Here is a 21,276-nt window from a genome sequence, read left to right on the forward strand (position 1 = left end):
GAATCTGGGTTCTAAACCACAGATGCCTCTAAAGGAAGGTCTCTAAAGGGCTGCTGTGTGATGCCCCAGGGGCTCCAGCCTTGGCGCTAAGCCCCAGGAGAAGAACCCAGGTCGTGCTACGCAAGAGGGACCACAAAAAGTGCATGGAGAAAAATAGCCTTTGTCTGCAGGGAACTTCTCCACCTCAGAGATCGGGCCTGACTTGGCCAAAAAACACCCCCACGTCCCCAGGAGCCTCGCCAGCCGCGACAGTCCCATCAAATCCGGGGCGGGGCGGGGGGGGGGGGGGGAAGAAGCTTGCAACCAGGAGCTTGCAAACTGTCTTCTCTCTTGCTCTCTTTTGTTTTCTGCAAGTGACTGATGGGTGCCCGGCGAGGAAGGTCAGTCTGATAAGTCATTTCCTCCTCCGAAGGCACGTGAGTCACCTCTGATTCACCTCGCACGAGTCTGCCAGCCAGACGGTGCAGGCTTCTTCCTGAGCGGCAATCTAGTGTGTATCTTGACCGGAGCCCCCACAGCTCAGTTAGCTTGTGCAGGAAGCCAGGGGCTGGGGGCCGTGGGCTCAGTCCTAATTCCGTTTTTCTGCTCATACCTTGGGGCGGGTGGGGGGGGGGGGCGGCGGCTGGAAGGAACCCAGCTCAACTCCAGTTTCCGCTCTGGGGGCCATGAGGGTAAGGCTGTCCAGTCACACAGGAGCCTGGCGTCCAGCCACAGGGGCCGGTCGGGACCAGACCCCACCGCCTGGCATCGCAAGGGAGTTCGACGGCAGCTCTCGCCAGGCTGGACGCTCACCCAGCCACGACCATCGCAGCCGGAGAAAAACGCAAAGGGCCTCTTCCACTTAAAAACTACCTTCATTGTCCACCAGCCAAGTTTCTTCCAGACTTCCCTCCAAGGCTCCGTGGAGGGAATTACAGCTGCACCTTTTTTCTCCGCCGTGTGGCTGTGGACACGCCTGTCACACACACACACACACACACACACACACACGCACGCACGCACGACTAGTAGTGACGTGCCTTAGCAGCGCCATCAGGATGGGCACATGAACAAGGACCAGCATGAGTCTTGGCGAAGACAGAACCGAGTCCAAACCCCAGCTCTGCGGGGCGCCCGGGTGGCTCAGTCGGTGAAGCGTCCGACTTCGGCTCAGGTCATGATCTCACGGTCCATGAGTTCGAGCCCCGCATCGGGCTCTGTGCTGACGGCTCAGAGCCTGGAGCCTGCTTCGGATTCTGTGTCTCCCTCTCTCTCTGCCTGCCCCCACCCCCACCCCTTGCTCTGTCTGTCTCTCAAAAATAAACATTAAAAAATTAAAATAAATAAATAAAAAGAACTCCGGTTCTGCTGGGAGAGGCCACAGCGACTCCACCGTCATCCCACAGAGGACATCGTCAGTCTGCACACAGACCCGCTGCTCTGCCCACGCACACCTGTCACTCCAGGAATAGCTGCTGACGGCCTACAGAATGGACCTGCCATGCTCTGCCTGCCCCCGGAAATGGCCTGGACTGGCCCACAGCTCCCATCAGACTGCGAGGGGGTGCTTTCCAGAAGGCTCTGAGCTCACAGCTAATGCTGCAAAGACTCCTGAGCGGCAGACTCCTGAAGGAGGGCGGAGGTGCTGGAGAGGAAGGGGATGTCTCTGTAGACGTGCGCATCCCTGAAGGGGCCTCGAGCGGGGCGATGCTGGGGACCCAGGGACTGCAGAAGCTTCCAAAGCCCCTGCTGATGCTCACATTCCACGACAATGACCCCACCACCGGGACACCCAGGAGCAGACTTCTCTGCAAGTAAACACGCGGCCTGATCCAAGGCAAAACGTGGCTGCGGAGGAGGGGGGGTCTGGGGGCGCTTCTCAGCCCTCCACTTTGCATCGACAGACCACCAGTGAAGAGGGGACCACGTGTCATTGTCACGGGACACAGGCCCATGTGAACTCTGAACGGTTTCCTTCCTGAATTTTTCCCTTTTCTTGTTCAAACTTTGTACCTTGGTATCCCAGAAGAAAAGTGGCAAGACGGGTAGTTACCTAAGTGCCTCAAATCAAGACCTGGTACCCCTTAAATTTCCACAAGGTTACACGTCAGTTACATCTCACTAAAGCTGGAAGCAAGTTTTTAAAGAATATTAATAGCAACATTTATTGGGTCCACAGTGTGCGCCGGGCACATTTATTATTAACTCATTTAATCCCCAGGGAGAGGCGCGAGGCAGGGTGGAAATCAGAAATAGCCCGTACATCGTGCTGACTTTTGTTGGGAGGATGGGAGAGACCGTTGGGAAGAAACGTGGCTGCAAAGATTTCCCCCAACAAGAGATTCGTCTGGCCTGGGAGGGAGGGAGCCAGGGGCAGAGAGAAGGAATGAGAGAGAGGATCCGTGGTTTCCGGGGCGGGAGGTGATGGGGGAGCTGCACCCACATTCTTGGCTCCCCTGGGGGAGAGAGGCAGGTGGAAACGGGCCAGAAGCCCCCTGCCTCCAGCCTGACGTGAAAGCGTAGGATAGAAGTGGTCGTGGGACCGGACGGTGCCTCCCCCAACTGCCCCCGTGTAGACTGAGCCTCAAGGGCCACAGGACCGCCCCCCAAGCTTCTGCACTATCCAAGACCCCGAGAATACGCCATCATCTTTGGGCGCCCAAGAAGGGTTCAGATTGTTTCCCGGCAACCTGGCAGACGGTGGGAATGAAACCAGATCCTATGTTAAAATAAATAAAACTCGAGTTTTTGGACCGAGGTTCACATATGATGTATTTGTGTTTAAATTCCCACCTTGGTACCTGGTAGTTCTACCATGACTACTCTTTGGATGACTGACTGGATGAGTGCCAGCAAAAAAGAGAGTTCTAGAGGAGGCAAATACAGATACGTTACAGATGGGTGGTTCTCAAAGTGTGGTATAGGGACCCCGAGGGGTGTCCCAGGTGTTTTCATGATCATCGGAAGACATGAAGTTGCTCTTTTCATCCTCGTTCCCTCACGGCGGGGCTTGAATGCAGAAGTAGATACCACAGTCCCACTGTCTTCTGTTAAACTAGACGTTAAAACCATTGGCAAAATGTAGACTAACGCCACTCTTTTCACTAAATTCTTTTGTTTTGGGAAACATAGCGATCAGTCATAAAATGTTGTAAGTTAACATGCAGTGAGTTTACTAACCAATTTTGGGTGAATGCATAAGTCCTATTTTTAAAACTTCTCAGCTCTAATTTTTAACACGGGGTGTATCGATAGATATGAGACACATAAACCAAAGCCCTTGGGAATCCTCAATAATTTGTCAGAATGCAGGGGATCCGGAGAACTAATTGCCTGGGAACTTCCATAACAGACAAAGGGCAGGAGGAAGGGTGGGGTGGGAGAGCCAGGAGGGCAGATTAGCAGCTGTTTGACCTTGAACAAGACATTCAGCCTCTCCAGGTCCATTTACTGAACAAAGACCATGGACTAATGGATTCTGAGGTTCCATCCTCTCCAATCTCTCATTTCTCAGGCCGAGGTCAAGATGGAATCTCAGTGAGGTCAAAGGAGGCCTCCCTGAAATCCTGGCTCCCTTCAGGGCACCCTGGGAATGCCACAGGTTGGATTTCCTGGCTAAAAATAATTGCCCTAAGACCTGGAGGTCACAGGGTTCCTCCTAGAGCCAGGAGGGGGGGCTGAGGTCAGTGCCGGGGGGCTGTCAGCATTCCTGGTGGCTCAGGTTTGTGGATGACTGTTCAGGAATCTACCCTCCTTTTGTGCCTCCTGCAATGTCACCTCTAATCTCCGCCTGAGCCCAGAGCGCGGGTGTGTGTGTGTGTGCATACTCCATCAAATGTTAGAAGTAATCCGATTTAGGCTCTGACGTCCTTTCAGGGAAGCCTCAGCAGAGAAACAGAGAAACAAAGCTCGGTCAGCCCCCCCTCACCCCTGCCCGGGGCTGTGGCCTCAGCAGGCAGGAATGCTTCCGAGAGGCAGAGGCGAGAGGCGGTGGTGGTTGGAGTATGGATGGCAACCCTCCCTACCCCCTCCCCCCCCACCCCAGCTACTGCTGGGACCCACGCTTCTTTGTGGGGTTCTTGGAAACCTGCTCTGTTATAAATACCCAATAATAAATAAACATGAGTTATTTCTGAAATGTGCCCAGGAATAGCCAGCTACCCAAATAGCCAAGGCCGTTCTTCAGATCCTGGGAAAAACAGAAACGTGGGCATGGTGTAGTTTTCCATCACTCGCAGCAGAACCGTTGGCCACACGTGCCTAATTTTAGTTTTCTCTTTCCATTTTTTTTAACCTTATCATCTTTAGCCTGGGGAAAGAGGGACGAGGGGAGAGGGAGGAAGACCCTATTCCCCCTCTGGCCAATCCAACAGGCCACGCAGAAAAACAAGCTGGTCTAGGCTTGCACATTCCCTGGGCTCTGGTAGACCCGAATGATAAACACCCAAGATGATGGGTGAGCCGCAGAGGAACATTATGAACTCCCAAATCCCAAAAGAATCAGAAAAAGAGAGAGAGAGAGAGAGAGAGGGAAAGAAAAGTTGGAAAGAAAGAGAAAGGCCCCACTAAAGTCTGGAGAGACTCACGGCACCAGGAAAAGAGTTTGGGGTGAGCGAGGGGTCTGAGGCTAAGACCCTGGGGCCACTGGAAATGGTTCTCTTTGCTGCAACTGCTGTCTCAGCACAACGAACCCCACAAATACTGTTCGCACGCCCCTGTTTTCTCCCCCACAAGCAGCAGGCAGCACCAGTGTTATGCCCCTTCCCTCCCTTGGCTGCGAGAGTCCGAAATTCAGCGCATTCACGAGTCATTGCCGGGGCGCCAGGCTGTGTCCGTGCCGGGCAAGCAAGCTGGTGCTGGAGGGCTCTCTGACCTCTTCGGAAAGTCTAGCGGAACAGACCCGTCCCCCACGCGGCTCAAGCTCCTCCTGGGCCAGGTCCCCGCTGCCAGTCCGAGGACCCCAGGGGCCCAGCACCGGCCAGATCTTGCACCACCCGCCCAGCGGGTGGGGCCTGGGGTCCTCAGAGCTGTCACAGGAGCATCTGAAGCCCCTCCTCCGTTCCTAATCCCCTCACTCCAGGCCCCGTCCGTCTTTGCCCCGCGCGAAACACCTGGGTGCGTCTCCCTAACATCGGCGGGGCTGCTGGCACTTTGTGGATGTGACCTTCACTTTGGCTTCCTGGTCTCAGTTGTCCCCCAAAGCGTCTCACTGGACGTGACCTTCATGTCTCCGCCCTCTGCCAATCCGACCTTAAGCAAACAAGTTCCCAAACCACCCCCTGCCCCTGAAAGAAAGGGCTCGGGCATCAACGCTCGGCTTCAAGTTCCTCCTGAGGTATCACTACCTCATCCACAACACAGGTCAAACATCCGTTCGTGACAGAGGAAGTGCTCACGGGAAGTCCCTTCACCTTCCGGGTGCTCGTCGCACTTGGGTCTGCACATAGTCTTCAGACACACCAAAAAACTTAGACTCAAGGAGAGAAAACATTCTGTTCTTGCTGAACACCTTTCTCTAGAGCTGCTGTTGTCAATGACACGACCCTGAACTGCGGTGGACCCAGAAGCCCCAGCTACGGCGTCTTCCCCAAGGGCTTGGAATGTGGGGGTCTGGCAGGCTCAAGTTTGCGATGGATTATAATGAGGACGAGCTCAGTTCCCAAAAAGGGCACTGAGGCTCGGTGCGGAAGACAGAGGCCAGACGCCCGACTCTGATCCGGCCTCGAGCAGATCACAGCGCTCCATGTGCCAAAGCCACAGGGTGGTCCTCGCTAACGTTGGCACGGACACCAGGCTGCTTTTCTCATCATGGTGGCAGATTGGTGTTAAGGCTGTCACACTCCCATCTCGTTATTCTTCGACCAAGAAAACACATGGGTAACGGAGGGTGTGCTCGTGCCCATCCAGAACTCCTGTGTTGAAACCCTCCCTCCAGGGTAATAGTATCGAAAGGTGAGGCCTCTGGGAGATAACTGGGGTAGATAAGGCCATGGGGGTGAAGTGTCTCGAATGGGACTAGCGCCCTTCTGAGCATCACAAGAGAGCTGGCTTCCTCTCTCTGCTCTCAGCCACAAGAGGACACAATGAGCAGGTGACAGCCTACCCCTCGGAGGGGGGTCTGCCCATGCTGTCGCCCCGATCCAGGACGTCCAGCCCCCAGACTGTGAGAGATAAATGTCTGTTGTGAGTAGGTCTACGATTCTTGTTACAGCAGCCCAAATGGATCGAGATACGCCTGTGCAAAAGGACTGAGAGTTTGGGGTGCAGTCTGCGGTTAATGGGAAAAATTAAACCAACTGAGGCCACAATGTGTGTCCAAGTATCCAAAGATCCAAGCATCTTCGTTTATGAGCGTTTCCCCAACATATTCCAGCCAACCGAGTCCCCCCCCCTACAATCCACACAGAGATGGGGGTATAGTACATGGACCTTCTCCCGGTTTTAAGCTCAAGTGAGTTTGATGTAGAAGAGACATCCTACTGCTTCTTAACATGGCTTCTGCCTGTTATATTTAAAAGCATTATCGACACATTATATGTAAAGTTTCTCTACTGGTCATTATATGGTACTATTTGAGGGGGGTGACTAAAACAATTTTAACACAGACACAGCTTCAAGATATAGGACCTTAGAGGATGAGATTTTGGAGGAGACCAGCCAGATAAGGAGGGCTTCAACACTGAACCTTGAAAACCCTTCCCATGATGACACAAGGCGATTCTTCTCCCTTTCTGGGGTTTTATTTTATACAGAGTCCTTTTCAAGGACCCACACTTGCTCAAGAGTTTTGTTTATGTTGTTGAGACCTAGGATTGAAAAGGAAAGGCACTGGTGAACGGATGGAGAAAATGCTTCTGTGCCTGCCACCCCACCGTCCCCCAGAGGCCCATGACTGCCTCATCCTTGACAAGGTCCAACTGAGTTCTCATCTTTTGCCCAAACACTTGCCTCCCCAGCTCCCAGGCTCTGAAAATGGTGGCAACTTCCATGGGTTTCCCCAAGTCCCACCCATGAATCATTGCAGACTCCTCCTGTTCCCTTGTCCTTGGTTGATTCGAGCCCTTAATTTACTCCAGATCTGTTCTTCCTCTCCATACACATGGCCACTGCCAAATTTCAGTCCTACGTCGTTGGTTAGGACAGGCCAGGTTGGTTGCAGTATTAAACAATCCCAGAGTCCCGTTGACTTAAACAGCGAGGGTCTATTTCTTGCTCATGATACAGGTCCAGTGTGGGCTTGAGCGAGGACTAGCCTCACTTAGGACCCCAGATTCACTGAGATTCCTCCGCTTCACCGTGCTGATGTCTCAATCAAAACTTGGAGGTTCAGCATGGCCGAGGGTTGGGAAGTTGAACAGTAACAATTAAGTGCTTTAGTCTGCAAGCAACACGTTGTGATGGTTAACTGTATGTGTCAACTTGGCTGGGCCACAGTGCCCAGGTATTTGGTCAGACATTATTCCGGATGCTTCTGTGAGGGTTTTTGGATGAGACCAGCATTTACATCAATGAACTTTTTGTAAAGCAGATTGCCCTCCTTAATTTGGATGGACCCCATCCAATCAGTTGAAGGCCTGAATAGAACAGAAGACGGACTTTCCCCTGAGCAGGACGGAATTCTACAACAGCAGGTCTGTGGACTAGAACTGCAACACCACCTTCTCCCCGGGTCTCTGATCGGCTAGCCTACCCTGCAGATTTTGGACTTGTCAGACTCCATCATTGTGGGAGCAAATCCCTTAAGACACGTTTCTTTCCGTTTGTATCTACAACCCATCGGTTCTGTTTCTCTGGAGGACATGACTGACACATGCACATGACAAATGGAGCTCCTTCCATTTTCATGTCGTTTCCAGAACCAGTTACCAGCCCTGCATGCCGTCAGGAAGTCACATCAGCCTTAAATTCTAAATCCTTAGACACTCCTGGTTTGGTCCATAGCTACCTTTTATACTTCCTTTTCTATACTTCTAGATTTAACCATCGGTAGGTTGCTGGCCCCAGGCAAGCCATGCCCCCACTCCCCTGATGCCCCCCGTGCAGGGAAAGACACTGGTCTGTTTGTTGACCAGTTCCTGCTCGGCTGTCACACATCTCTCCTCTTCAACGAGGTCTCTCATGAGGCTTCTCTTCATGAGGATGAGCGGAGGTTCTTTGCACATTTCTCTGTCCTGACACATTATATTTTAGGGATCTGTTCCAATAAGAAGAAGAATTCAAAATAATATAAATAACAACATAACATGTTGAATAATGTATAATATACATAATATAAAATAACTAGTATTTCTTAAGTGCTTGCGATCTAACTGGCCTTTTACCTGCTGAGTCTCATTTAATGACCAAAAAACCTTCTCATTTTGCAGATGAGGAAACTAAGGCTCAAAGAGGTAAAACCCAGTGCCGATCATCTCTCGGGGTTCACGAAGCCTGGCTCAATGTCTCACTCTGGGCTCTCTTCGTGTTCACATAGCCTTGCTGTTCACGATCTGTACACTAACCCCACACCTCCATCGTCTGCCCTTCCAGTCTGTCCCCCTCTGGACAAGAGTCCCTTGAGGGCAGGGACCAGGTGTCTGTCTGCCTTGTGGCCCCAGCCCTTTGCTCGCTGCTGACTCACAAGCTATCAGCACAATAGCAGATGCCAGCCAAGGGCTAGAAGGACAGCCAAGGCAAGAAGAGGACATCCGTCCCTGTTCTACAAGACCCTGGAAAGTCAGAAAGGCCGTCAGCCTCCATGGTCACCCAGAGGAACAGAGTGGGAAGAGGAGAGGTGGGAGCAGCAGACCCCTCCCCCCACCAGGAAGGAGATGAGCAGGTGTCTGCTGGAGAGGATGCTGAGGAACATAGCCCGTCTCTCAGAAAGCCTCCAGCCACGAAAGGAGCCAAGGACCACCGCATGCACACATCAACACACACACAGCTGTGCACACACACGCAGGCACACTTGTGCACACAGGCGCATACACACAGCAGACCCACCACCTACACAGGACCTGCCGTAACGGCAGAGGCCTCAGCGCCCGCAGAACCGGACTGAGACCGGGGGTCACTGCCACCAACCACACTCTCGCTCAGGTAAGCCAAACTGCTATGCACCCCCTCTTTCTTCTAACTTCTGAAAAATCGTAAAGCGTAACGCACATTGAGAAGAGTGCATAAAACACCAGCGTTCAGCGATGTTCGTGAAGGAATAGCAGGTAGGAAGCAACCGCGTCTGCACCCCGTCTTGTCTGCTCAGCCGTCACAACCGACCCTTCAGGCTGAGCGGCTTTCGGGACAGACACACGCGGACGTCCTCCTCCGTCCTGGTCAGGGCGCTGGGGCCTCCTCCGGGTTTCAGGCTGCCGCCTTCTCCCGGGGCCGACAGCGGGGTCCTCATGTTCTGTTCCTTATTTCTCCGTGTGTCCGGTAGAAAGAGAAAAGTCTCCTTTTGAGTTAGCGGTGTGAGGAAAACTCAAAGAAAGGTGGTTCGAGGCTTTGGTGACGTGTGAGTTGCTTTAGAGATTTTCAAGGAAGCACGTGAGCTTTTCTCAGGCTGGTGAACGGCAGCCGTCGGGCACACGTCATTCTCAGGAGACATCTGCCTCTTTTCTAAATTACTGGGTCAAGAATTTGGTTAGAGAAGAAAGAGAGGAAGAGGAAGGGGGAGGAAGAGGAAGAAAAGGAAGAGAGAGAGGAGGGAGAGGAAGCCGGCTCCCGGCGACAGCGCGTGCACGGGCTGCGGTGGCTGTGGTCCCTTCACGACGACCTCCTGGGCCAGGACAGGGCTCCCCGCCTGCCTCAGCCGCCCCAGCGCTCTGGTAAGTGGGCAGGTGGGTGAGCCCTGGGAGCCGTGGTGGGACAGCAGGGGACAGCATCGCTCCCGGCTCTGGACCGAGGTTTCCCCGAAACGCCCGCCTTCTGTGCACGCGGTCCTATTTGGAGGTGCCAGTTTTCACAGACATCTGATGACACGACTTCGTTTTCAGGTCCCTCAGAAGAGAAGGGACAGACAACGGTGGCCAGAGGAAGCCAGGCACAAGGCTCTGTCTGCTCCCACTCATCCGAGCTGTAAGGACAAGGCGAACCTACTGGACCGTTCGCCATGGGCCCCGCAGCTCCCCTGGGGTGGCGGGGGCGTGGAGGGGACAGCCAGGGCACTTCCGGGGGCCCGAGGTTGTGTTTCTTGAGCTGGGTGCTCACGTGTATAAAATTTCACCTAGCTGAACACTCTTGGCGTGGGTGTTTTTCTGTAAGTATATTCACTGGCAAGCTAAAGAGAACGAGAGAGAGAGAGAGAGAGAGAGAGGGAGATAGAGAGAGAGAGAAGGCCAGCACAGCTAAGCCACTCTTCAAATGTTCGGGGTTTCTGCAGACTCGTGTGCTGGCTTGTCCTCTACGGAGGACTTCCTTCCTGCCCCCCATAAAAGTTGTAGTAATGTCTCATGCCCCAAATCAGGAAGAGCCTGCTCTTGGATTTCGCAAGGGGGAAGTTCTGAAGTCCACTGTCCCATTGTCCACACTGGACCCCTCAAAGTGAACCGGCACCGTGATGCGGAGGTCTGGGTGACCCTCGGGCCCCGGGACGCGGAGCAGGGCCCTGTATTCAGCTAATGCGGGCACCTGCACAGACGTGCGTGTGCACTCCCGGCCAAGACCCTCCCCGCCTGTCTCAGAACTAGACTCCGTTCCCCTGACTTGAAGGATCTCCACGTGCGTCACCACAAGGTTCTTCTGAGGAAGACCTGGAATGTGAGGTGTAAACTGAGGCCGCAGGGGGCCAGAATCAGGGTGCAGCCCGAGCAACATTCCTCAGGCAGCTCGAGGCCAAAACTCGGGTGAAAACACCACCTTATTTCCCAGAACAGGCATCAGGCACGCTGAGTCCCAAGCCTCATAAAACCTAGTAAGTAATATCTATCTCCCCCTGAAAATAGAATCGGGCTTTAAAACCAGCCCACAGCTGAGGTGCCTGGGGGGCTCAGTCGGTTAAGCGTCCCACTTGAGCTCAGGTCATGATCTTGCGGTTCGTGGGTTCAAGCCCCGCCTGGGGCTCTGCGCTGACAGCTCAGAGCCTGCTTCGGATTCCGTGTCTGCCTCTCTCGCTGCCCCTTCCCTGCTTGCGCTCTGTCTCTCTCTCTCTCAAAAATAAATACACATTACAAAAAATTAAAACCAGCCCACAGTTACAAAAAGGCGTACAGAGCAAGGAAAGTGGAAAGATAAGTTCCTTTTCTCAAATATAAACATCATGCCCACGAGCAAGCATGGACCTTGTTGGGGAGACCCTGTTAATATCCTCTTGCGCTCTGTCATCCCCTTCAGTGCCCACAATGTCCCCAGGGTAAGTCCTGAGGACTTCAGGATGCCTCCAGAAATACCTCACTGACTCACAGTAAAATCTTTATTTGGCCGACTCTCTCGCGTCACACTTTTTCTAAAGCATCTTAAGGCAAAACTGTCCCCGAAACAGACTGGGGAGCCGCTCCCAAGCCAGTGAGCTCCCTGAAAGCCGGGGCGACCCGTGCCCACCTGAGTTGGGCGTCATGGACAGGTGAGCATCGATCCCGTTGTGAGTGGAAGACCAGAAACAGGGAGGTGATAGGACTCCCCGGGGCTGTCCATACTTCTGCCTTTAGGTCTCAAAAGAGTCAAGAGTGTACAATATTTGAGCCATGAATTCTTCTTTTAATGTTTATTTATGTAGAGAGAGAGAGAGAGAGAGAGAGAGAGAGAGAGAGAATGAGTGGGGGAGGGGCAGAGAGAGAGAGAGAATCACAAGCAGGCTTCGTGCTGTCCGCGCAGAGCCTGACATGGGACTTGAACCCACAAACCATAAGATCGTGACCTGAGCAGAAATCAAGAGTCAGATACTTAACCAACTGAGCCACTCAGGAGCCATAAATTCTTTAAAAGGTGACACGTATCCATGTACATGATACATTTGTAATAAGAAGTCCAGGAACGGAGATCAGGAGGCAGTAAGTCCAAGTTCAAGTTCTAATGGCATCGCTTTCTAGTGCTTAATTTTGGGGGTAAATCTTGTCCTCTTCTCTAGGCATCAATGTCCTTCTATATCAGCTCGAAGGAGGGAATCTGATGACCTCTAGGGTCACCTGTGTCTGTTTCAATTCTTCCCGGGTTGTCCTATCTCAGCTTTCAACCCCCCTCAGCAGCGGTGCCTCGTGGAGTCCGCCAGTCAGTCCCCACAGGGCCCCAGCCGCCGGGTCCAGCCAGGTCACACCGGTGGGTCTAACTGCTATGAAACTTGAGGTCCGGCAGGCCCAGTGCCTCCCAGGGGTCGTTGAGTGACCCCGAGTCAGTGGCCGCGAGTGGGTGCACAGGACCCCGTCACAGAGCAGTCAGCACTGAACCACGCGAAACACAGCTTCCCTGGGAGCCAGAGCCCCTTCCCTTCACCGCACGGATTAACGTGCTTTCCCGCCTAGGAAATGCCGTGGGGCTGGACACCGAGGACAGCAAGTGCCGCCTGTGGCTTCCGGCCTCCAGGAAGCAAAGAACGGAGAGGTCACATATGATCGCGAACTGGGTGGGCAGGGGCCTCTTCCGGACTTTCTGCCATAAAAGAAACAGAAAGGGCTGATACCAGTTCTGAGGAAATCACGTATCAGATCGGTGCCCTAGGTGAAGCCTGGTAACTTGAAGCCTCTCTCCTGGTTTCCTGCTGACTCGTCTCTGCTTCCTCCCTGGAGAAACCAAGGTGTGTAGCTGGGTCAGTGGGAACCAGGTCCAACGCGTTCAGCAAAGGGCTAATTTTAAACTGCCTCACGGGGCGCCTGGGTGGCTCAGTCGGCTAAGCGTCTGACTTCGGCTCAGGTCATGATCTCACAGTCCGTGAGTTTGAGCCCCGCGTCAGGCTCTATGCTGACAGCTCAGAGCCTGGAGCCTGCTTCCGATCCTGTGTCTCCCCCTCTCTCTGCTGCTCCCCTGCTTGTGCTCTCTCTCTCTCAAAACTATATAAAACGTAAAAAAAGATTCACACTGCCAAGAAAGAGTTGGAGGTGTGTGCGAGGTGGAGAGGAACGATTCCAGTCCTTCAGGGCAGCCATACTGGACGTCACCAGTCGGGCTATCCCAGGACGGGCGTCCAGAAGGGGCCCCGCTGCCTGTGTCCCTCTCTTCTTTCCGCAGACGTGATGTGCTCTCAGGTACCTTGCTTGGACTCAAGCCAAACTCGAAGACAAGGTCCTTCTAAACCCACCCTTTGCAAAGCGTAAGTGGTTCTCTCAAGAAGCTCCCCGCACTGTCTCAAATACTGCCTCTTTCTAGAACGGCTCTCTCATGCCCAGAAGCCTCGCATTTGGGGGCCGGGCAGGAGCTGGGGCTTGAGCATTCCCCACACTCACACATGATCCCCATCAAGTGCCCCCACCCACACCGCCCCTCGACCTTGCTAACATGTGATGCTATTTTCTCAATCTTATGGACACCGGGGACCATCCCGCCCACGCCGACCGTTTGCCCTGGGACTGACACAGCCCCAGGCTCCCGGCGAACTCTTGCTACAGATGGTTCGGGGAGGGACACGAAAACTCAATCTGTGCGTTTGGAGTGAAATGCAGGCTTTGTTCCCCCTTAGAGAGAAGAGGCGCCCTCCTCCTCCTCCTGGAGGTGAACCAGGAGGCACATGCCTCCCCCGAGGGTCCCAGCCTGGGGACAGGCTGCCCCTCAGAAGAGCTGGGGGCTCAGCGAAGAACATGCAGGCCCGAAGAGACTGAGAACTCGCAGAGCAAATCACCCGGAAAGAAGCTCACTGCACTCTGGGTGTTTCTGTTGACCCAGTAGGATGTGGATTTTCTGTTGCTGAACAGAAGCCCTCTGCTAAAATCGCCTTTGGAAACCTTTGCTGTTCGTAGGCATCCGTGATCGCAAAGAAGTAAAACCAGTATGCCTGCTACAGAAGTGGCCTCCGAGGTGAGCCCCCACCCCTCCCTCCCGCCAGACTGTCCTCCTGTAGATACTCTGGAGCCTCCCAAAAGTCCCATCAGACACCCCGACTTGTCCTGCACCCTGAGACGGTGGGTTCCCGGGCAGGATGGACAGCGTGAAGAGTGAGGTGTTCTAGAAGGCTGGTCTGGAGGGATTCCGCAGACCAGCGGCAGCTGGCAGCAACGGAGGCCAAAAGAGAGGAAGGAGGGAGTGCGAGAGCCCCTCCGGGGAGAAATGGCCTGATGCAGTTAGACGGCGGGCTTTCACAAAGGACAAAATGGGCAGGGTGGGGGGTTTAGCGCCTTGGTTACATGAACCGCGATGCCCGCAGGGTGGTGGAGGCGGCTCTCTTGGCCTTAGACGGTCCGCAGCGTCGTCCACTCTTTGAGTTTCGTGCCCTTTGCTTTGGCAGGGGCGGCGTGGGAGCTCCAGCGGGCACGCGGGAGAGTCGCGGGCCTGAGAGCGTGAGAAGTCACAACTCTGCTGAAAGCAGCGAAGGCAGAGATGGAGACACCGTCCCTCCTCTTTCACGGCAAACACCCGCGGGGTCACGGGGCAAATATCACCCGCGCTGACACGTGGCCACGGGGCTTGGCGCCTTACGAGGCAAGCTCAGCTACAAGGCCCTCCCTTCCAGGAGGTGTTCTGGAACACGTGGGGCAGGTCGCCCCTCCGCAGAAACGAGCCGGACTACTGCCGTTCGGGAGCTAGAGGCCAAAGCAGCGTCCGGTAGAATCACACCGTCCAACAGCCGGGGAAGCCGTGGAGGAAGCCAGGACGGCCCGTGGCCTCGTGGCCTGGCGTGCAGACCTCCTGTGGGCACCCGTCTGGGGCCCCTCCGCGTCCGGCGTCGCCACCGCATACCCCTTTCACTCTGAAAAGGGCCAGATGTGGGCCGCCAATGATCCGGGCCACCACCTCCAGGACTGACGCGTCTGGGAATGTAGCATCACTGAGTCCTTTTCTTCGTTGACCAGGACAGCCCGGAGGAGAGATTGGGGTCCAGTGGAAAGCGACCCCGAGCCTTCCAGCACAGTGTCTCGTGCCTTCGGGGCGCGCTGCGGGGCTGGGAGGGGGGCCCTCTCTCCCAGGGGTGCGTGCTGCGGGCCCTCCCCCCTTCTCTTCTGTGATGGGGGGGTGAGGACAGTGCCTGCACACGCAGGTGGGGTGTGCTGGTTGCCTCCCCCCAGGCACACACCATCCGCACGCTGTGCACGCGGGCTGAGCACTCGAAACACAAGCTCGACTGCGGTCCCGGTCTCCCGGGGCCCTCAGAGGTGTGGGGGGCTAGCCTGGGCCAGTGCCGGGCACGGGGTCAGCAACCGTGAGGCAAGGACAAGGACTCGGGGGTTCACGGCTGAGGAAGGCAGGAGAGGGGCTGGAAGGTTCTCACGCGGTTGACAGTCCGTATGGATTCGGCCAGCGGATGAGGATACTGAGTCACACCGGGGCCTCCTTGTTCTTCCAGGCAGCTGTGCACGGCTCGACTTCGGGATTTCCCTGTGCACGGGTTACGGAGCAAGGCGGGCACGACCTGTCCAAAGAGGAGAAGGTCAAGGCCCAGGAGAAGAGACCCAGGGCAACTGTCCTGCGCCCCGATCTCCCCCACTGCTGTCCTAGGAGGCAGGAGGGCCCTGCTGGAACCCGTCCCTCTGGTTACTGTCCCATCAACAGCGAATCTTGGCATCCGCGCTGCTCACCGATCCGGACAGCCTCCAGACAGCAGGATGTACCCTCGCTTTGGATTTAGAGCCTGAGCTCCGTCTCTCCTAGTCTCTCCGCACAGACCGCCGTGCCTGAGACCCCAGCCAGGGCAGAGTGAGGGGTCTGACCCCAAAGGCGCAGTCAGGTATCTGAATGCTGACCTCCTCTTTTGCACTAAAACGCTTGTGTGTTATCAGAGGGGAGCGCACAAGAACGGAATCGCTTGAGCCTCTGCATCAGGCTGCGGTCGGTCCCTGGGGCACACTGCTAGTGGACGTGTTTGCGGACTCGCATGTCCTTCAGGTCTGCTCACCAGCGCAGGAGCCACCAAGTGGCCGGTTTTGATTTGTCAGGTCACTTCAGCACCACACACGGAAGCATCTCGGCAAATCTCCTCTTCCCCTGTCTTGCCTTCCAGACTCTCCCAGGCTCTGGCGGACCAGCGAGGACGAGCACGTCTGGTGGTATCCACTCTCTTGTCGGTGTGCCCCGTCTGTGCGTGTGCGTGTGCAATGCCATAGTGGACGAGGATCAGGTTGGGGATCCGAGGGGAGGCTCACTGCGGCCCACCGCCCTCAGCGGTCCGTTTGGCTCTTGGCCACTGAGAGGGGAGAACTACGGTCTTTGGGTAACTCCCTCTCTCTTTGGCCTTGTAAGGAAATACCTACGGAAGACAGCAGAAGGTGTGTCGGTGAGATTTGCAGGTGGCATCAGAAGGTATGAGAGAAAAGTGGGTTCTTCCCCTGCCCCTCCCTCCCCATCCATCCGGCCCCACCCCCTGGCAGGTAACTTCTCTTTCTTTTTTTTTGTTTTTTGTTTTAAATATTTATTTATTATTGAGAGACAGAGAGACACAGAGCGTGGGCCGAGGAGGGGCATAGAGAGGGGGAGACACAGAATCCGAAGCAAGCTCCAGGCCCTGAGCCCGACGCGGGGCTCGAACTCACAAACCGCAAGATCGTGACCTGAGCCGAAGTCGGGCGCTTAACCGACTGAGCCACCCAGGCGCCCCGGTAACTAGTCTTTCTTTCCTCATTTCCCTCGGGCATTTCACCTCCCTCCCTCATCGCCCGCTCAACGTATCTGGAACCTACTCTGTGCGACATTTTGTGTGAAGACCTGAGGATACAAGGATGGATGAGGCCGCATCCCCGCCCGTAAGGTACAAACGGAGGCCGTCCAGGAGGATAATCTTGGGTCACGTCACCCCAAGCGCTGGGCAAGGGGAAAACGGAAGCTGAGTCCTTGGCTACTACTTATTGCAAGTGAACGGTTCGAAGAGGAAAGCCTTCCGAGCTTCCGGCCTTACCTGGAAACCTGCAGGCAGCGCAGGGTGTGAGTCAGGTTTGTGGCTCCTTTTTCTGCCTTCACACCGCCGGCCGCCCAGAAGGAACTCCCTGAAGCATAGAGTCTTAAGCTTAGGAGATGGCCTCCGTGTGGTTGGTAATGGCCAACCTGCCCAACCAGACCCCCTAAAGATGGCGGGATGGAACCAGGGTTTCCCTGGAAAGGCCTGCCGCCTTCCCACAGAAGCGTGGAAGGAAGGAGGGGCCACCCGGACAGGTTTCCGAACCCAGGCCACTTAGGCCTGGCATTTTTTTTTTTTTTAATTAAATTTTTGTTTTAAATGTTTATTTATTTTTGAGACAGAGAGAGACAGAGCATGAACGGGGGAGGGTCATAGAGAGAGGGGGACACAGAATCCGAAGCAGGCTCCAGGCTCTGAGCTATCAGCACAGAGCACAGACGCGGGGCTCGAACTCACGGATGATGAGATCATGACCCGAGCCGAAGTCAGACGCTTAACTGACTGAGCCACCCAGGCGCCCCAGGCCTGGCATTTTTGTCTGCTTCTCATTGAAGTCTGCAAGCCAAGCCATGTCACGGGGTGACACTGACAATCAGGAAGCAGACAGAAGACCTGCATTCACAAGCCCCTTGAATCTGGTGGCTTCTCCGTTAGTCACGACTGAATTTCCTGAAGCAGACAAGGTCTGGGCATTTGGAAGGGCTTTTGTTTGCTTGTGTGTTGTGTTTTGTTTTGTTTGATGGGAGGGGGATGTGGGGGCAGCTTGGAAGTGACAGAGGGTGACCGTTGACCTTTTACCCAGTTAAGGTCCTAAGGGCCCAGAGCCCAAGTGTGTGAATAGGTGGTTAAGGGACCTGGGAAGCCAAGCCACAGGCTCCCCCTTAGCCCTGCTGATCAGGAAGCATCATGCAGACAATAGTCAATCCACGGAATCCTTGGACAGCCATGTGGGGGGTTACCTCTCCCATTCCAGCAGAATTATGGTGGCCAACTGAGAGACGACTGCTGGGAAGACAGGACTTGATGGTGCACAGTCCCTCCCGCCTGGAAGCATGCTTCTTCAGGACTGGGCCCCGCCAGAGACTCAGCCTCACATCTGCCGCTGTCTGTCCCACCTCCATCACCTCCCTGCAGGCTCCAGGAGGCTTAGTAGCTAGAGGTGATAGACTCTGGTGAGGCTCCAGCCCATTGGAGAGCTTGGTGGCGTCCCCAGGGATGCCGGGGATGGACGTATGTAGGCCTGGTGTGTGCAGGGGCCATTACTGAGGCTCACAAGCCCAGAGAACCTGGGCGGGGCTGGGGAGGCAAATGGGAACCTCTCCTGGGCTTTAGGAACATTTGTTCATGTACAAATTCAACAACCTCAAAGCTGCTGCCTGTGGTTGGGGGGGGGGGATGGGGGGGGATCTAATGAGGGCCATTTAGCTAAAGCTGTGTGATCACTTTGTGGAATATTTCTCAGGAAATCCATGTCTGCCAGGAACTCGGAATCTGGGTGTGCTCAGCTCTGCACACTACCCCTGACGGTCATGGGATCCCCTGAAACCCACCCCGCCCGACCCACCCTAAACTCAGCGTTTTGGTCAGGTTTGTTTTGCGCTGTCTCATCACAAACCCTGTGGTTTTCAAATGCCTCCTCCCTGCCCTGGTCCACGAGGTTCCTCTATCCCCAGGAGGGTCTGGTGCCCAGAGCCAAAATAAACCCCGGGCATTGGAAAAGAGGGCTGAGAGCCGTGGGTCCTTCTCTCTGTAGGGTTCACACACGTCCACTGCGTTTTAGCTGCGCACCACGGCCGGCTAAAGGCGTCTCCGTGGCCCTGGCTGCTAACGTTCCGTGAGTTTCTTTAGGTCAGCAGCTGCAGTGGAAAAGACCCCTTTCCTCCAATGGTCACGAACGTGGGTGTCCCTGCCCTACCGCTGCTGGGAAGCAAGGACAAACCATTAACAGACGCTCGAAGTGGGGCGCAGTCCACGAAGTGGGTCTCAAGGACAGTCTTGGCTGGCTTGGGTAAGGGTTCTGCTTTCATTATGTCCCTAGAGGATAAACTGCTAGCGTTTCACAGCCGGGGCTCAGATGCCATCAGTCCTCTCCTGTAATAACCCACTGCAGGATATAGAATCTTCGTTAAGTAAGCAAATATTTGTCATAACTGAGATTCAAATAGGAGCCTGAATAGCAATTGATTTTCATTCTTCTTGGCTGTGATGTTTTAGCTATTTATTTTTCTTTTTTTTAATGTTTAAAAAAAAATTTTTTTTCATCTTTGAGGGGGGTGGGGAGAGAGCCAGTGGGGGAGGGGCAGAGAGAGAGAGGGAGACACAGAATCCAAAGCAGGCTCCAGGCTCCAAGCGGTCAGCACAGGGCCTGACGCGGGGCTCGAACTCGTGAACTGTAAGATCGAGATGTGAGACAAAGTCAGACGCTTGATCGACTGAGCCACCAGGCGCCCCTATGCATTTCTTTTTTTATCTTGAGCCCTAACATCCTTATTATTTTTCAAAGTGTTTAGATAAGGTGAGTCCCCAAAAGGCTGCGGTCACTTATTCCAGTGCCATTCAATGGCCACAGTCAGCAAGGTCTACCCAGGCTCTAACGTAAATCGTGTTGGCAACTGAAATAGGCCTGTCTTCTTGGGTGGGTTCCTGTCCTGTCATTTTGTATGGACCTCACAAGACTTTGTAACCGAAACCGAAGTTGTGGGAAGAAGAAACACTAAGGAGGGTGAGAAAATGGTATCTCGGTAGATGAAGCAAGAGACTAAGTCTCTCACAGACCCGGCATCAGAAGGAAGCTCATGAAATAATTTATCGAGTGACTTCTATAGGCCAGTCCTGTGCTAAGCAAGTGCATATGTATCACATCATTTCGTCCTCCCAACAGCCCTCTGAAGTAGATCTTCTTACCTCAATCCTACAATCAATAGCTGCGGAATCCGTGACTGTGCCGAGGACACACGGCCACTCAGAGGCACAGCCGGGTCCAGGCTGGGCCGTCTGCCTGGGCTCCTAGTCCCTGGGGTCCTGGGGTCTGGATCTGGTTCCCTTGGTCATATACTCAGCACCTGACAATAAATTACTTTTCTTCCATGGCTTCAGTCTCCTGAACAGCCCTCCTACAACGAACGTCATCGTCAACCATTGGCTCAAGAACCTCCTGGAATCCAGTGCCCGGCAAGGGCTGAGCTCTGTGAGCGGGAGGTTCTGCTAAGCTCCCCTGCCCCTCAGCCACAGGTGTGATACAGATTGAACACGATAGGGTAGAGGGATCGATACACAGAGCCGGCTCGTGGTTGGCACCCCATGGATGGCCCCACCAAGCCTTGCTGGAGAGCCCACGGCCACCAAACTTCTCTTCTTCTGAACACGCTGTGACACTCATTTAGCACGTCTGCTCCCCACCACGACACAGGATCTGCCCCTTACCCATCGAGCCTGGCCCTGGCTCACCTGTGTCCTCCAGCATCTAGCAAAGTGCTGACAGCATAGACGAGGCCCCCAAACGTTGCTTAGTCGATCCCCCAAAAGCTCTCTACCCAAAGCACTGGGCATACCCCCCCACCCTTGCCAAGGCTGGGGGCGTGGTTGATTCTATGTGTGACCTTGACTAGTCTAAGGGAGGAGAGCTGGGAAGGATTATTTTTCTGGTGGGTGTCTCAGGGCGGTTTAGCATTTGAATGGGTGCTCGGAGTGTGGGAGGAGCCTTCCCCCATGTGGGGGATGGGCATGGGGGGCATCATCAATCCTGAGGGCATGAATGGAACAAAAGGTAGAGGCAGGGAGAATTAGCTCTCCGAGCTGAGACATCCACTTTGTCCTACCCTCAGAGAGACGCTGTTTCCCAAGCCTGGCCCTTGGGTTTGAAGCGGAACTATGGCGTCCAGCCTGCAGATGGTGGGGTTTCTCACGTCCTTAATGGCAAGAACGAGTTCTTCTGTGTATCCTGTGTGTCCCGTCGGTCCTGTTTTTTCCTAGGCTTCCTCACCTAATACACTGAGTCCTCCTCTCTCTCTTCCCACCAAAGCCATTGAGACCATCAACCCCCTTGGCACAGAATGACGCAATTCTCTTCTTTGAATAACTGCAGGGTGGTTGTTGTCGTTGTTGTTTTCCAGTCATTCTTGTCCTGAGCGATCTCAAGTGTTCTTAAGGCCTCTCGAAGCTCGAGGAGACTTCTGTTGTATCGGCTGTCGGAGGAACCTTGCGGTCCCTCCGCTGTCGGTGAGCAAACATCAGATCCAGGCGTCTTTGGAAGGGGGTGGTTTGAGTTTTCTTTGGCTTTGGGACCGGGCAGAGACCCCCAGGTACCCCCGGAGGCTGTAGGGGGAGGGGGCGATGAGATCATGTCTGCAGAG

General features: G+C 54.6%; 1 long non-coding RNA gene across 3 annotated transcripts; it reads left to right on the forward strand.

Annotated features, from left to right (window-relative positions):
- Positions 1–8,246: 8,246 nt before the first annotated feature.
- LOC109501289 lies at positions 8,247–20,015 on the forward strand. 3 transcript variants are annotated; one of them, XR_006600261.1, is made up of 12 exons: positions 8,247–9,782; positions 9,951–10,867; positions 13,114–13,195; positions 13,562–13,896; positions 14,324–15,760; positions 16,034–16,150; positions 16,273–16,332; positions 16,733–16,959; positions 17,901–18,096; positions 18,387–18,511; positions 18,773–18,932; positions 19,806–20,015. It is a non-coding gene; the product is annotated as an uncharacterized LOC109501289 (long non-coding RNA). The 3 variants fall into 3 exon arrangements; XR_006600260.1 differs by having other exon boundaries at positions 16,034–16,332; XR_006600262.1 differs by lacking the exons at positions 8,247–9,782; positions 9,951–10,867 and adding an exon at positions 11,747–12,682 and having other exon boundaries at positions 16,034–16,332.
- Positions 20,016–21,276: the final 1,261 nt, after the last annotated feature.

This window comes from Felis catus, chromosome B4 (genome assembly GCF_018350175.1).
Source record: "Felis catus isolate Fca126 chromosome B4, F.catus_Fca126_mat1.0, whole genome shotgun sequence".
NCBI lineage: Eukaryota > Metazoa > Chordata > Mammalia > Carnivora > Felidae > Felis > Felis catus.